Raw genomic sequence first — 12,398 nt, 5'->3', positions numbered from 1 at the left:
GAATTCATATCTGGAGGCGTCAGACATAACAGCATCCCACAATGCAGAGGCAGCACAAACCCCCCCTGGTGGTGGCGGGCTGGGTGTGCGTGGGGAATCTGTGCCCCATAACACAGATCAGATCCCGCCGATCCGAGTCCGGGCAAGCTGCGGCTTTCTACCGCTGCTACGCCAGCCCCCTCTCCCACCCCTCCCTCTCTTTTCTCGTAGAGCGCTTGCAAACTGCACTTTTCAGATCGGAAGCGTTCGAGGTGTAAAACAAAACCCAGCATGAATTTCCAGGAGCTGCAAATCATGCCTGCTGCATGGCGCCTCCTCCAGGTTGGTCAGCTGGGAGGATCTGCAGACTCTAGGGGACGAGGAGGCGCGAGCCTGATTAATCTCCTCTGGGAGACTCCGAAAAAGTCTCTTGAACATAACGTAAACACTTGGGTTAATGACCCTCCCAAGGCTGAGCAGCTGTTGAATCAGTCTTTTCCTGTTATTTTTCTCCAGGCAAGTTCTTTTGTTCTGACCACAATACGCTGTGCTCAGACAACGAGCGACACCCATCAAAACACCAAAGGAGCACCACTTAACAGGCAAGTGGAAAATCGATTGATTAATTATCGACGGCCAAGAAGTTCAGGAGGAAGCCCGAATTAAGACAACAGAACAGACGTAATACGGTTCACGTCTTTCGGCACAATATAAACCTGATCTGCCTTGTGAATTCACAGCTCAACAAATCACCGTTTCACTAGGTGTTTATTAAGCAATGCAGTTCTTTTAAAAGCACTATGCAACACTGCGTGATCACTTTTATTTCACGATCAATGTCGGACTGCGAACATCAAACATACATGGCAAAAAAAGAAAAAGGTCCTGACAGCCGTAAACCTGAAGAGTTTTTATGTATTGAAAAGAAAGTAGAAAAACAGGCCTCAGTAACCATGGTACAACACAATACTACCATTAAAGGACATTAGTGCGTCTAAGCAGCGAGTGTTAACATTGTCACTGAAAATGAAACAAACCCTTAAAAAGGCAAAAGTATGAAGCTACTTTATCCTGCATACATAGATTTGCGCTGTGTGTGTGTAGTATATATATATATACACATATACACACACACACACACATACTACACAGTCTCATATATATATATATATATAAAACCGTGTGTGCTAGACCAACTCGCTTAAGACTTCTGCATGGTTAAACACTGTTGGTCGAGAGGACCCAGAACCAGAAAGGTTTGTGCTGACCTGCACCGCGGGTGAAGACGGTCCCCTCGGGCTACAGCACACTTGCTTTCTTTTGACTGACACAAATGTGACATTATGACTTCTGAGCAAAAATAAAAAGCTACCAGAAAAACGTAGTTCCCTACACGCTGGGAACCATAGAAAATTTACGCTTGCTTTTCCATGGGCCGCTTTTCAGTATTTTATATTACATTTGTACTCTCTCTCTCTCATTCCAAAAAAATGAAAATGAAATAATAATAATCCAGCCCCCACCCCCAAAATAATACGTAGTAAAAAATTTTATACAGCACCTTATCCCCAAGAAAATATCACACTATTTTAATATTTCTGGAACACCACAAGATCGATGGTTATTAGCAGAGCCTTTCCTGGCGATACAGCATCAAACATACAGCAGAACTGAAGCAGAACTCGACTGCAAACTCCTGTCAGCTGCTTTCAGACAGCGGGGCTTCGTTTTACAGGAAGTCGCATCCTCCCGCCTTGAGCTTACAGACGCGGTACCGCCATTGACTGGGACGATAATACTCCGTGTGTATACTGTAGTGTAAGCGGCATGTAGAGTAGCCATTGATATGCCAGTACCTTGATGAATGAAAACCAGTGTTGCAATATTTATGCATTTCTAAATCATGGCTTAGAAAGAAAGAAAAAAAAGGAAGAGTTTTCAGTTGAAATGTAGAGACCTCAAATTACAAATGGGTTTCAGGCAGTTTTAACAAGGAGGAAGTGACAGGTTTTAGTGTTCAAATGTTTTAACAATACCTTCATCGTGACAAGTGACTGACCTTCAGCACTCACGCTGATGTTGAGGATACAAACGTGTTTTTTAGGAAGTGACATCAGCACAATACATCATAATGACGGAAGTTTCTGGAAGCTTGCAGATGTCCAGCCGGTGACCACAACCCATCTGGGCGTGGCAGGGGGGTGGTGCTAATCATCTCCAACAGAGGCTGGGAACAGACAACGTATGCCAGAACAAAACGACCCCCTCAGTCTGAACTGGTCCTGGCCGTGTCGACGTCGTCCCCAGACTGACAAAGCAGGACTTTGTATACTCTCTGTAACGGGTCCAGATAGTTTTGGTAAAGGCAAAATCCCAGGGCAATATCGCAGAACGCAAAAGAAAAGGTGTTCATGTAGTGAGTTGCCACATAAAAAACAAACAAACTAGCAAACAACTAAAACCCTCCAACACAAGCTAATTTTCTGCTGAGCAAGAGAAAATAAACTCTGAGGCGTCGAACACGAGTTCGGTTTGGGTACGAGGACAAGGGTGAAAGGTTAGTGACGTAACACTGATGACTCTTGGCTCGGAGCAAGAGCCACAGAAGCATTGCGGACGTGGTGGGGTGCCGGCGCCGGTGGGGGCGAGCGAGGTGGTGGTGGAGGAGCTGATGGAGGCCCGAGCCGAAGCCTGGGGCTCTAGTAGAGCAGGATCCGCCGCTCGATGGCCTTGCGGCAGATGGGACACTCGCTCATGCGGTCGCCGCAGAGCTGGCAGGTTCCGTGGCCGCACATGAAGATCATGTTCTTCAGCCGGTCCAGACAGACGGGGCACATGGTCTGAGCGGAGACAAGCGAGCGGTTAACGGACACCTCCCCGGTTTAGAGTTCGGCTCAGCAATAAAAACGCGATGGTCTAGGCACGAGTTGCTAAACTGCGTCAAATCGTCACTGGGGACAAGTTCAGGACAGGTTCTTTGGCGCTCTCTGCCCATGCTTTGGAGAACCTGGACGATAAAGTGCTGTTGGCAATCCCGTCTCATGCCGGTCATTGAACTACACTTCACTTTGTAGAAACCCATAATCCTTTGGGCCACGCAAAAGCAACATGTCAACAAAAGTGGCCCTACAAATGGAAACCACGGTCCACCTACAGGCCAGTTTCCATGGTGGAGTCTTAGGACTCTTCACATCTCCTCATATACACCTAAATACAGAAGGTTCAATCCTGCTCTACAAACAGCCGACACATCCAATTTACCGCCGGCACGAAAGATAACCATTACAGGACTTTTAAACGAGGAAAAGCTAGCCCCCCTTTAAGAAACAGTCAGCCAGCCTGCAAGTCGAAATAAATGAGTCACGACGTCGGCCGTTTTGTCCTGTCCCGAATGCCACCGGTCCCGACGTACCTGCTCCTTGATGTCCTGCAGCTGCTGCTGGAGTTTCTGCACGTCTGCGTTGACGTTCGTGTTGTCCTTATCTCTCTGCAGGGCTGGGATGTTTCCGCTGGCTGCAAAGCAAAAGACGGAGAGGCGCTGAGCGCGACAGTACCGGCGCCACCTGCTGGTAGGAGACACCATCTGCCGTCAGCAGGCAACTTCTTAACCAATGGGCTTCAAGAAGTACCCTGACCAAGGGGTGGGGGTGGGGCTGTGGGAGGGACTTTTGAAACCCATCTGAAGTGAACATGATTACTGCAGTCACAATGAAGACAGTGGTCTTCATTCAGTATGGCTTAAATTCGTAGAGTGGTATGGTTTAAATGCCACCTAAGGCTAAAGTTCACGCACAGCATGGGCAGCAAGAGAGCCGTACACCTTCATAACCCTCACTCAAACACCAATGTGACCGACCAACACCTGCATGACCCCAACCGAGTCACCGAGTCGCTCACCTACAGCGACCAAGTGTGGAGGTTCTGGGGCCAGACGGGCCAGGTTGGGGGAGTGGGGGGTGATTCTGGGAGGAACAGAACCAAGGTGTGGGGGGGGGGATGGAATACTTACACCAACTCAGTGCCAGATTGTTGGGCTGGAGAAGGTCCTGCGGCCCCCCTGCCATTGAGTTTGAGCCCCCTGCTGAGAAGCAACCAGTAACAGTGTTATGTAACGCACGGCGTGCCTCACCCTGGGGCCCACCTGACCTGGCCTACAGCGTAGTTCCAGGAGGTGCTCGTTAGTGGGAGGCAAAAAGGCGGGAAAAGAGAAAGGCGGGTTAAGGTGACCAGGTGTTAAATATGCGAGGGCGGATCCTGCTTCGCCCGCTGTGATCTCAGGGGCGGGGCTAACACAGGAAGAGGGTGGAGGGGAATGGCTGCTGCAAGTCAGCGGAAACCGGTGTGAAGAGGGGGAAAAATAACTACATAAATTGCTCGGGGAAAAGTAGCAGCAGGAAGTCAAAAAGAGCAAGGGAAGAGTTCAGAGGTTAAAAGTCATTAGTGAACCGCAAAGAAGAAAAATCCAACAAAAAACATTCCACGGGGCTCATCAACAGAGACTCCCTTAATGAGTTTATACCAAACGCTCCATTTAAGCGCAGAGCTCAGTAAGCATGCTCTGAACTAAAGAAGAGTGCTTCTCTGCTCCGTGCTAATAACAGCTAACACCAGAACCAATGGTTCAAGGCCGTTTTTTTTTTCCTGCCGAGCAAAACGTGCCAAATACGGATTATTAACAACATGGGTTTAAAGAGAGAACCATGTTTCTTCAGAGCAGAACCTGAAGCTTCTGGCAACAGGCAGTGACGAGGAGTTCTATTCCCCGAGTCTCTTTTCCCGCTCTCAGGAGCCTTTTCATGGGTTCCTGGGCTAATCTCATCCACTTGCAGGCCTTCAAGACCCTCAAACGTGGAGGCCATGCGCATTGGTGTAGTTGGAGGGGGTCGGCGCTAACGGCGACGGCCCACCCGCAGGGGGCGAACACGGACGCTCGGCGAGCGGTGGAATCCCCATCTAAGGCGACATTTGGCCTTCGGAGCTGCGATCCCGGGGGGAGGGGGGGGGGGGCAAGGCGAGCCTTTGAGGATAAGAGGGCGTGCTGGACGGGGTCGCGGCAGAGGAGAGAACGGTTCCTGTGAGTGTGGATGTCATTTCATGGGGCTTTAAGCTACAAGTGACCCCTTATGACAAACAGAACCCAGGCGCAGGGAGGAGGGGGAGAGATAAGCAGTGGAAGCTGCATTCCTCTGTTGACTGGACTGTGTGTGTGTGTGTGTGTGGTCATTAGGGGCTCTATCTGACATCTAAGCGTGGTTACAAAGAAACAGATCCCTCCAAAAATAAATGCTGTATAAGTGAACTTGCACCAGTGTCCCTTTGAACTCAAACTAAACCAACATAAAGAGCAGAGACCAGGAGTGTTTTAATGATGGATGACGGTGAAAGCAAACTCAAGACAAAAGCATGATGAAATCCAAACACGGCGTACACAGTCGGGGCGTACCATTGTCCGCCTCAGTAGGGGCGCACCATTGTCCGCCTGATGCCTGTCTACATGTGTGCATCCCTAAAACACTTTCCCCAAATTTCTTCTCATCGTTTCTGCTGAAGTAACATTATACGAAACCCTCGGGCATTTTCTGACTGGAACTGCCCATGGCGAGGACCGACGCGCACGCTTATTCTGCTTCGGTTTAGGGGCGACAATCAAAAAAACTGGCAGGAAAGGCTTGAATGCTGGAGAGTCCATGCTGGGGCGGGCGGGGTCAGGTGAATGAGTAATTTAAGGGGTGGGGGGGGGGGGGGGGGGGGACGACTTGTATTAGTCACAAATGGGAGAAACTTGAGCAACAGCAGCAAGACGGACAACAAATCAGCGTGTGAAGCCAATGTAAACATGACTCATGGGAAAAGCGTAGAACAAAAGGAGAGAGAGAGAGAGAGAGAGAGAGAGAGTGAAAGCAAACAAAGGGAAACTTGTGGAAGTTCACTCACTAAGGTCCTCATCATCAGGGGCATCCTCCATACCTTTCCCTCCGCAGCAGAGCACGAAAGGAGTGCGGCGTTCCACCACCGCCCGACACTGGACACACTTCTTCATCAGGCTGGCGCAATCTGCAGGACACACACACACACACACACACACACACACACACACACACACACACATATAAGTATGGTGAAGGGGGGGGGGGGCTGCTTTCTCCTTAGCAGGCCAACAATGAGCTCCACTCGGGAGTGTCAGAGGTCACAAAGCCGTAGGGCCAAGAAAGCGGAGCGCGGGGGCCCATGCCAACTACACCACCCATATCCACCTACACCCCCCTCCCCCCCATTCCCATCCAGGGCTCTTGTGCAGAAGGAACAAACTGTACAGAAATGCAGGGGGTGCCAATGCCACAGGAGAAGACCACTAAAAAGACGCCAGCAGAACGGCTGGACGTACGAGAGGAGGATTCAAGCGTACTAATGAGTGACGGACTTGGAAGCAGTTAAGCAGAGCCGGCCAATCCGAAGCTCTCGTAGGTATTCTGGAGGGCGGGCTTGGCGTGGGGAGGACCCCGTCTCCCAATCACGGTCCACAATGCATCATTTGTTGACTGTTGATGCAATAATGTCCTCTGTGGGGCCGATATCACGGAAGGCTGTCGTACGCAGAAGAACTAACAAATCAGTTTTGCATGCTAAACGCAGTCCAGATGATTGTTCTGTCGGTGTTGGAAATAAAATATGCAGAATTTGTTTATGCAACACAAGCTAAATTTAACCACGTATCAAACTTTAGTGTGCCGTCAGGACCATCATAATTACAATTTACAGCAATGTAATGGCAGTATTGCATGTCCAGAATGTCAAGAGTCCAGACAGGCCTCAGAATCCCATTAGAAGTGCTCTCTCCCTGCACAGGGTCCAGTCTGACGAAGGACTCGCCAGACACTGACGAGTGCGGGGCTGGGGTACACCGACGGCCCGTCACCCCGAAAGGACTGGGAGGGACGGAGGCGGGGCAGGGGGAGGGGCCTGGAGGAGCAGGGGGAGGGGCCCGGAGGGGCAGGAGGATGAGGCGGGACTTACTTTCGCATGCGCACATGTGGCCGCAGGGCTGGAAGAGCACGGCCGCCTTCTTGTCGGAACACACCACGCACATCCTCGATCTGCAGGGGGAGGGGCAGAGAGAGAGGGGGAGGGGTTACCGTTACACGCCAGGCGTGCGGGGCGGGGGGAGTGCGTGTGCGGAGAGGGGGAGTGCACCTTGGTCCTGGACTGGACCTGCTCCTTGCAGATGAGGCACTTCTTGACGCGCGGCGAGCAGAGCGAGCAGGTGGCGATGTGACCGCAGGGGCCGAAGAGCGTGTCGCGCTTCATGTCCGAGCACACCATGCACTCCTCCAGAGCCTCGCTGGAGCTGTTCAGAGAGGGGCTGCGGGAGCCCACCTGCCCACTGGAGAGGGGGGGGATGAAGAAAAGATGGATGAAGAGAGAGAGAGAGAGAGAGAGAGAGAGAGAGTGAGAGAGAGAGAGAGAGAGAGAGAGAGAGATTATTAGAATTATTAGATAATTAGAATTGTTCATATTTTTCAATGAGTTATTCATGTTGAATGATAACACTGCTTTGGCAATACTGTAACTGAATATGGTCATGCCAATAAAGCTTATCGAATTGAAAGAGGTAGAGAGAGAGGTAGAGAGAGAGGTAGAGGGAGAGGTAGAGGTAGAGATAGAGGTAGAGGTAGAGAGAGAGGTAGAGGTAGAGAGAGAGAGAGAGAGAGAGAGAGAGAGAGAGAGAGGTAGAGAGAGAGGGGTAGAGAGGTAGAGAGAGAGAGGTAGAGAGAGAGAGAGAGAGAGAGAGAGAGAGAGAGAGAGAGAGAGAGAGAGAGGTAGAGAGAGGGGTAGAGAGAGAGAAAGGTAGAGAGAGAGAGAGGTAGAGAGAGAGGTAGAGACAGAGATGCACTTTCTTCTAAAATGTGAAAAATTCAGGCCAACACGTGAAATTTACATACACAAATTCAAAAAGAAAATCCCAAACTTCCAAACACTAACACAAATTGAACAACTAAAAATCATCCTAGGAGGGGGACACAGCGCCCCCCCTCGCTGCAAAATATGTATCTACATGTCACAGCCTGAGAGACAGTGGGAAACGACCCCCCCCCCCCCCCCCTTCAGTTTCAGAATGTAAATAATTATAATGATAAACTTTTCCTAAATGTTATCATATATTAGTATTATTAATATTATTATTATTGTTGTTGTTATTGTTATTTGTCAATATTATTATCATTGTTATTGTTGTTTTTTTTTAATGCTTTGGCAACACTGTACCTTACAGTCATGCTAATAAAGCTATATTGAATTGAAATTGAATTGAATTGAGAGGTAGAGGGTAGAGAGAGAGGTAGAGGTAGAGGTAGAGAGAGAGAGAGAGGGGTAGAGAGAGAGGGGTAGAGAGAGAGGTAGAGAGGTAGAGAGAGAGAGGTAGAGAGAGGTAGAGAGAGAGAGAGAGAGGGGTAGAGAGAGGGGTAGATAGAGAGAGAGAGAGAGAGAGGGGTAGAGAGGTAGAAAGAGGGGTAGAGAGAGGGGTTAGAGAGGTAGAGAGAGAGGGAGGTAGAGAGAGAGAGGTAGAGGTAGAGAGAGAGAGAGAGAGAGAGAGAGAGAGAGAGAGAGGTAGAGAGAGAGAGGTAGAGAGAGAGAGGTAGAGAGAGGGGGTAGAGAGAGAGAGGGGTAGAGAGAGAGAGGGGGTAGAGAGAGAGAGGTAGAGAGAGAGAGGTAGAGAGAGAGAGAGAGGTAGAGAGAGAGAGGTAGAGGTAGAGAGAGAGGAGAGAGAGCGCCACAGGCAAGAGAGTCCCCGTTGGCCCCCTGCTGCGTCCGGGCCGGGCCGTACCCACCTGGTCTTCTCTTTATGACACTTGGCCAGGGCCTTGCAGAGGCTGGGGTCGGGGCAAAGGTCGAGCGGGAGGACTGGCCCTTCTTGTTGCGCACGGTGAGGTCGGCGCCGTTGGCGGCCAGGAAGCAGGCGATGGAGGCGGCGCTCTTCTTCTCCGCCCCTTGCGTGCCCAGCCCCATGATGAGCTGCACACAGACAGGGTGGCAGTGCTGTCAGTTTGGCCAGTGGGCAGGGCATATTCCCCCACATTAACAGTTGATTGGCTAGATCACCATGGTGCAGTTTACAATGTTAACTGGAGTCCACCTGCTCAAAGCACATCCAGAAATGCAACGGGACAAACGCACAGTCCTGATAGCCAGCCAGCAAAACAGTAGCAGGTCCTTTACTGGGACCACAGCAACACGAGGCTTGTGTATTAAAGCAGCCAAAATATAACGGCTCACTGCTATTACTGGCATGGAGCAGCTGAATCAGACACAGCTCACGTGCAGGTTAATACCCGCTGCTCACAACTATGCCAGGAATTTGGTCATGGATGGTGAAGTTAAAACTCAACGTTCACCACATCAGTGATCGGCTCCTCACACCCCCCCCCCAACACTGACCCACCCAATTCCGGAGGCACCGTGGGGCTGAAATACAGCCACCAATAAACTCTAATTTTATATTTATCTAAAACCTTTAAGCGGAACGCATTCAAACAAGAGTCAGCAGATGTTCCTGTAATCAGCGGGTTTGACTAAAACTGATGCTGGTCCCAGAATCGCTGGATCATTTGAGCGCCGGTGTCCTGCCCCTACTGGTCACGGTACACGTCTCATTATGTTCAGAGACCGCCGGCTCCCTTCAGCAGGTGTTCATGGCCAATATCACATCAGCCACGCTGCACAGACGCTGCACTTTTCCCGCAGGGTCGCCGGTTTTGCTATATGAAAAAATAAAGTTCAGAAACGAGACGAGGTTAGCGTACGTGTCCTGGCTGACCCGTTTGGGTCGGCGCCGAACCCTCTCGTTTCTGTTGCTGGCACCGTCTGGCCTCGCCCGCCCCCACACACCGTCGCCGCAACGGAGTCGCTGGGGCCGGGGTAATTCGCACGCCCTCTGTTGGGTTGCCAGATTGGTGAAGGAAAGCACAGGGGGGTGATTTCAATTAGGCACTCGTCTCTGCGCTGGGGCGGGCGCGCCTGGCTATCGGGCCACGCCTCCCCGGCGGCCGCCACTGGTGCTCATTCGGCGGGTGGGCGGCTCGCTGCTCGTCTTCGGGATTCTCGCCAACGTCCTCCAGACAAGACGGCAGAAAAATAGTGCCACCCCCTGTTTTTTTTGCCGGACCCCCAGCCGAGTGGCCCTGTGACTGTTCAGACGGGTTACTAATGAAGAAGAGATGCGGCTCTGTCACCCGGGGCAGCGTCAGTCACCGTTAGCCCGGTGCGTTACGACACGGCAGTTACGACACTTTCCCCTCCCCCGCATCCTGGCTCCTCCCACATTCTACTCCTCTCTTCCATTCCCATTCAGATTTCCCCCCCCGGGAAGCTACAGGTGACAACGAATGCTGCCCCGCCCCTCCGATACAGCAGAGAAGATCTTTAATCACGGCTCAAACGGAACGAGACGCGCAGCACGCGGTCAGACGAGACCCCGCCCCCCCTACCGTGTTCTTGGACGGCTCCCAGGGCTCCACCTTGCTGACGGTCCTGCATAGTCCTGCAGCTGGCGGAGCTGCGACAGCGTGTGGTGGCGCAGGGCCTCGTGCAGCGGCGTGTCTCCATCTTTGTCCTGCACGTCCAGCTTGGCCTCGGCCCTCACCAGCAGCTGCACGGGGGGGACACGGGGGGGGACACGTCCGGGTTAAAAACCAGCCGCTGGCCTCGGGTGAGGTGTGAATTCAAACACATCTTCCATTTTGAAGGTGATAATATTCATGATTTAATTCACACTTAAGAGAATAGAGAGAAATACCCTCCTGGGGATTTATTAATTTAAAAAAAAAGCTCTTGTTCACGTTATTAAAATGTTAAGGTATCTTAATAGCACAAACTTACTCAAAACATGGCATAATGAACTTGCAAAAGGCCGTTAAAATTCCTAAACTTAGGATCACACACTTATGTAAAACTGAGATCAATTGTCTAAAATATATAAGTTTTAATGTTGAAGCTGTAGCTCTATAGAGAAGGACCAAGAACACTTCACTGCATTTATCCTTCCTTAACCCTCTATGGCATGGTGTAGCCCTCAGGCAACAAACCACTATTTCTCCCCCCACACTGCCTCTTTAAATTTTTTTTGGTAAAACATCACATTTTTAAATCAGCTGATAAGTCTGGCACCAATAAACATTGGTCTGGGTGTGGGTGTGTCTTTCACCTGGGGGTGGAGCACTCCTTTTTTGGAGCATAGCATGCTTGGACACACTGCTAGCAAAAGGTAAGATCAATATCACTTTCACATGTTTAAATGTTTTAAATTTGTATTAAAAAATATCTGTGATGTGCATGAATATGTGAAAAAGCATATTTGATTGAGTAAAGACACTTTTTCTCTTTATCTATATTCTAAAATTTAGGTTTTTCATTCGTTGCCTCAGGGCAACATTGCGCAGTTTAGACCACTTTAGTTTGTACAATGACATGTTCATGGATGGAGATGTGCAGGGACTCAGTTATTTACATAACATTGTTTTTGCTGTCCTATCAACCATTACTCACAGGAAAAGGATGCAAGAACATGTTATGGGTGTAAGGAACATGATCCATCAGTTAGGGTCAAACCTTAGGACAGTGAGGACAGTGAGATGAGGACAGTGACGGGGAAAATTTGGATGATGATGGTCCAGTCATACTGAACATACTGTATGTAATGTGTGTGTGTGTGGTGTGTGTGTGTGTGTGTGTGTGTGTGTGTGTGCGTGTGCGTGTGTGTGTGCGTGTGTGTGTGCGTGTGTGTGTGCGTGTGTGGTGTGTGTGTGTGTGCGTGTGTGTGTGCGCGCGCGCGCATCAGCGGGCTATGACAGTTGTATATGACCTATTGTAATTTTATGCTTTATGGTTTCTTTTGAAAACAGATGAAGATGAAGATGATAATGATGTATCAGAGGAAGGTGTTTCAAACATACCTTGGTGGAGAACACACCACAGTCCCAACATCACTAATTTGCAGGCCAGCCTTCCAAAATCAGACAATATTGTGTCCCTATATCAACACTTCCAGATATTTTTTCTGAAGGCATTCTGGAAGTTATTATAGAGCAGTCAAATTTACAGGGGTTGGACAATGAAACTGAAACACCTGGTTTTAGACCATAATAATCTATTAGTATGATGTAGGGCTTCCTTTTGCAGCCAATACAGCGCCAATTCGTCTTAGGAATTACATATACACGTCCTGTACAGTGGTCAAAGGGACTTTAATCCATTCTTCTAGTGGCCAGGTAACTACATGATGCTGGTGGAGGAAAAGGTTTCCTGACTCTTTCCTCCAAAACACCCCAAAGTGGCTCAACAATATTTAGATTTGGTGACTGTGCAGGCCATGGGGAGATGTTCAAACTTCACTTTCATGTTCATCAAACCAATCTTTCACCAGTCTT

General features: G+C 49.8%; 1 pseudogene across 1 annotated transcript in view; it reads right to left on the bottom strand.

The window, feature by feature from the left end:
• Positions 1-728: 728 nt before the first annotated feature.
• Positions 729-12,398, bottom strand: part of LOC143483350 (E3 ubiquitin-protein ligase mib1-like) — a 14,260-nt pseudogene continuing 2,590 nt past the window's right edge. Inside the window, exons 2-8 of the transcript XR_013122479.1 lie at positions 10,461-10,641; positions 8,805-8,988; positions 7,169-7,360; positions 6,994-7,073; positions 5,914-6,033; positions 3,392-3,492; positions 729-2,819 (exon numbers count right to left, since the gene is read on the bottom strand). The product of XR_013122479.1 is annotated as an E3 ubiquitin-protein ligase mib1-like (transcript). The remainder of the gene's footprint in view (positions 2,820-3,391; positions 3,493-5,913; positions 6,034-6,993; positions 7,074-7,168; positions 7,361-8,804; positions 8,989-10,460; positions 10,642-12,398) is intronic.

This window comes from Brachyhypopomus gauderio, chromosome 19, assembly GCF_052324685.1.
Source record: "Brachyhypopomus gauderio isolate BG-103 chromosome 19, BGAUD_0.2, whole genome shotgun sequence".
Classification (NCBI taxonomy): Eukaryota; Metazoa; Chordata; class Actinopteri; order Gymnotiformes; family Hypopomidae; genus Brachyhypopomus; species Brachyhypopomus gauderio.
The sequence above is the reverse complement of the archived record's forward strand: the minus strand, read 5'-3'. Positions and strand labels throughout refer to the sequence as shown.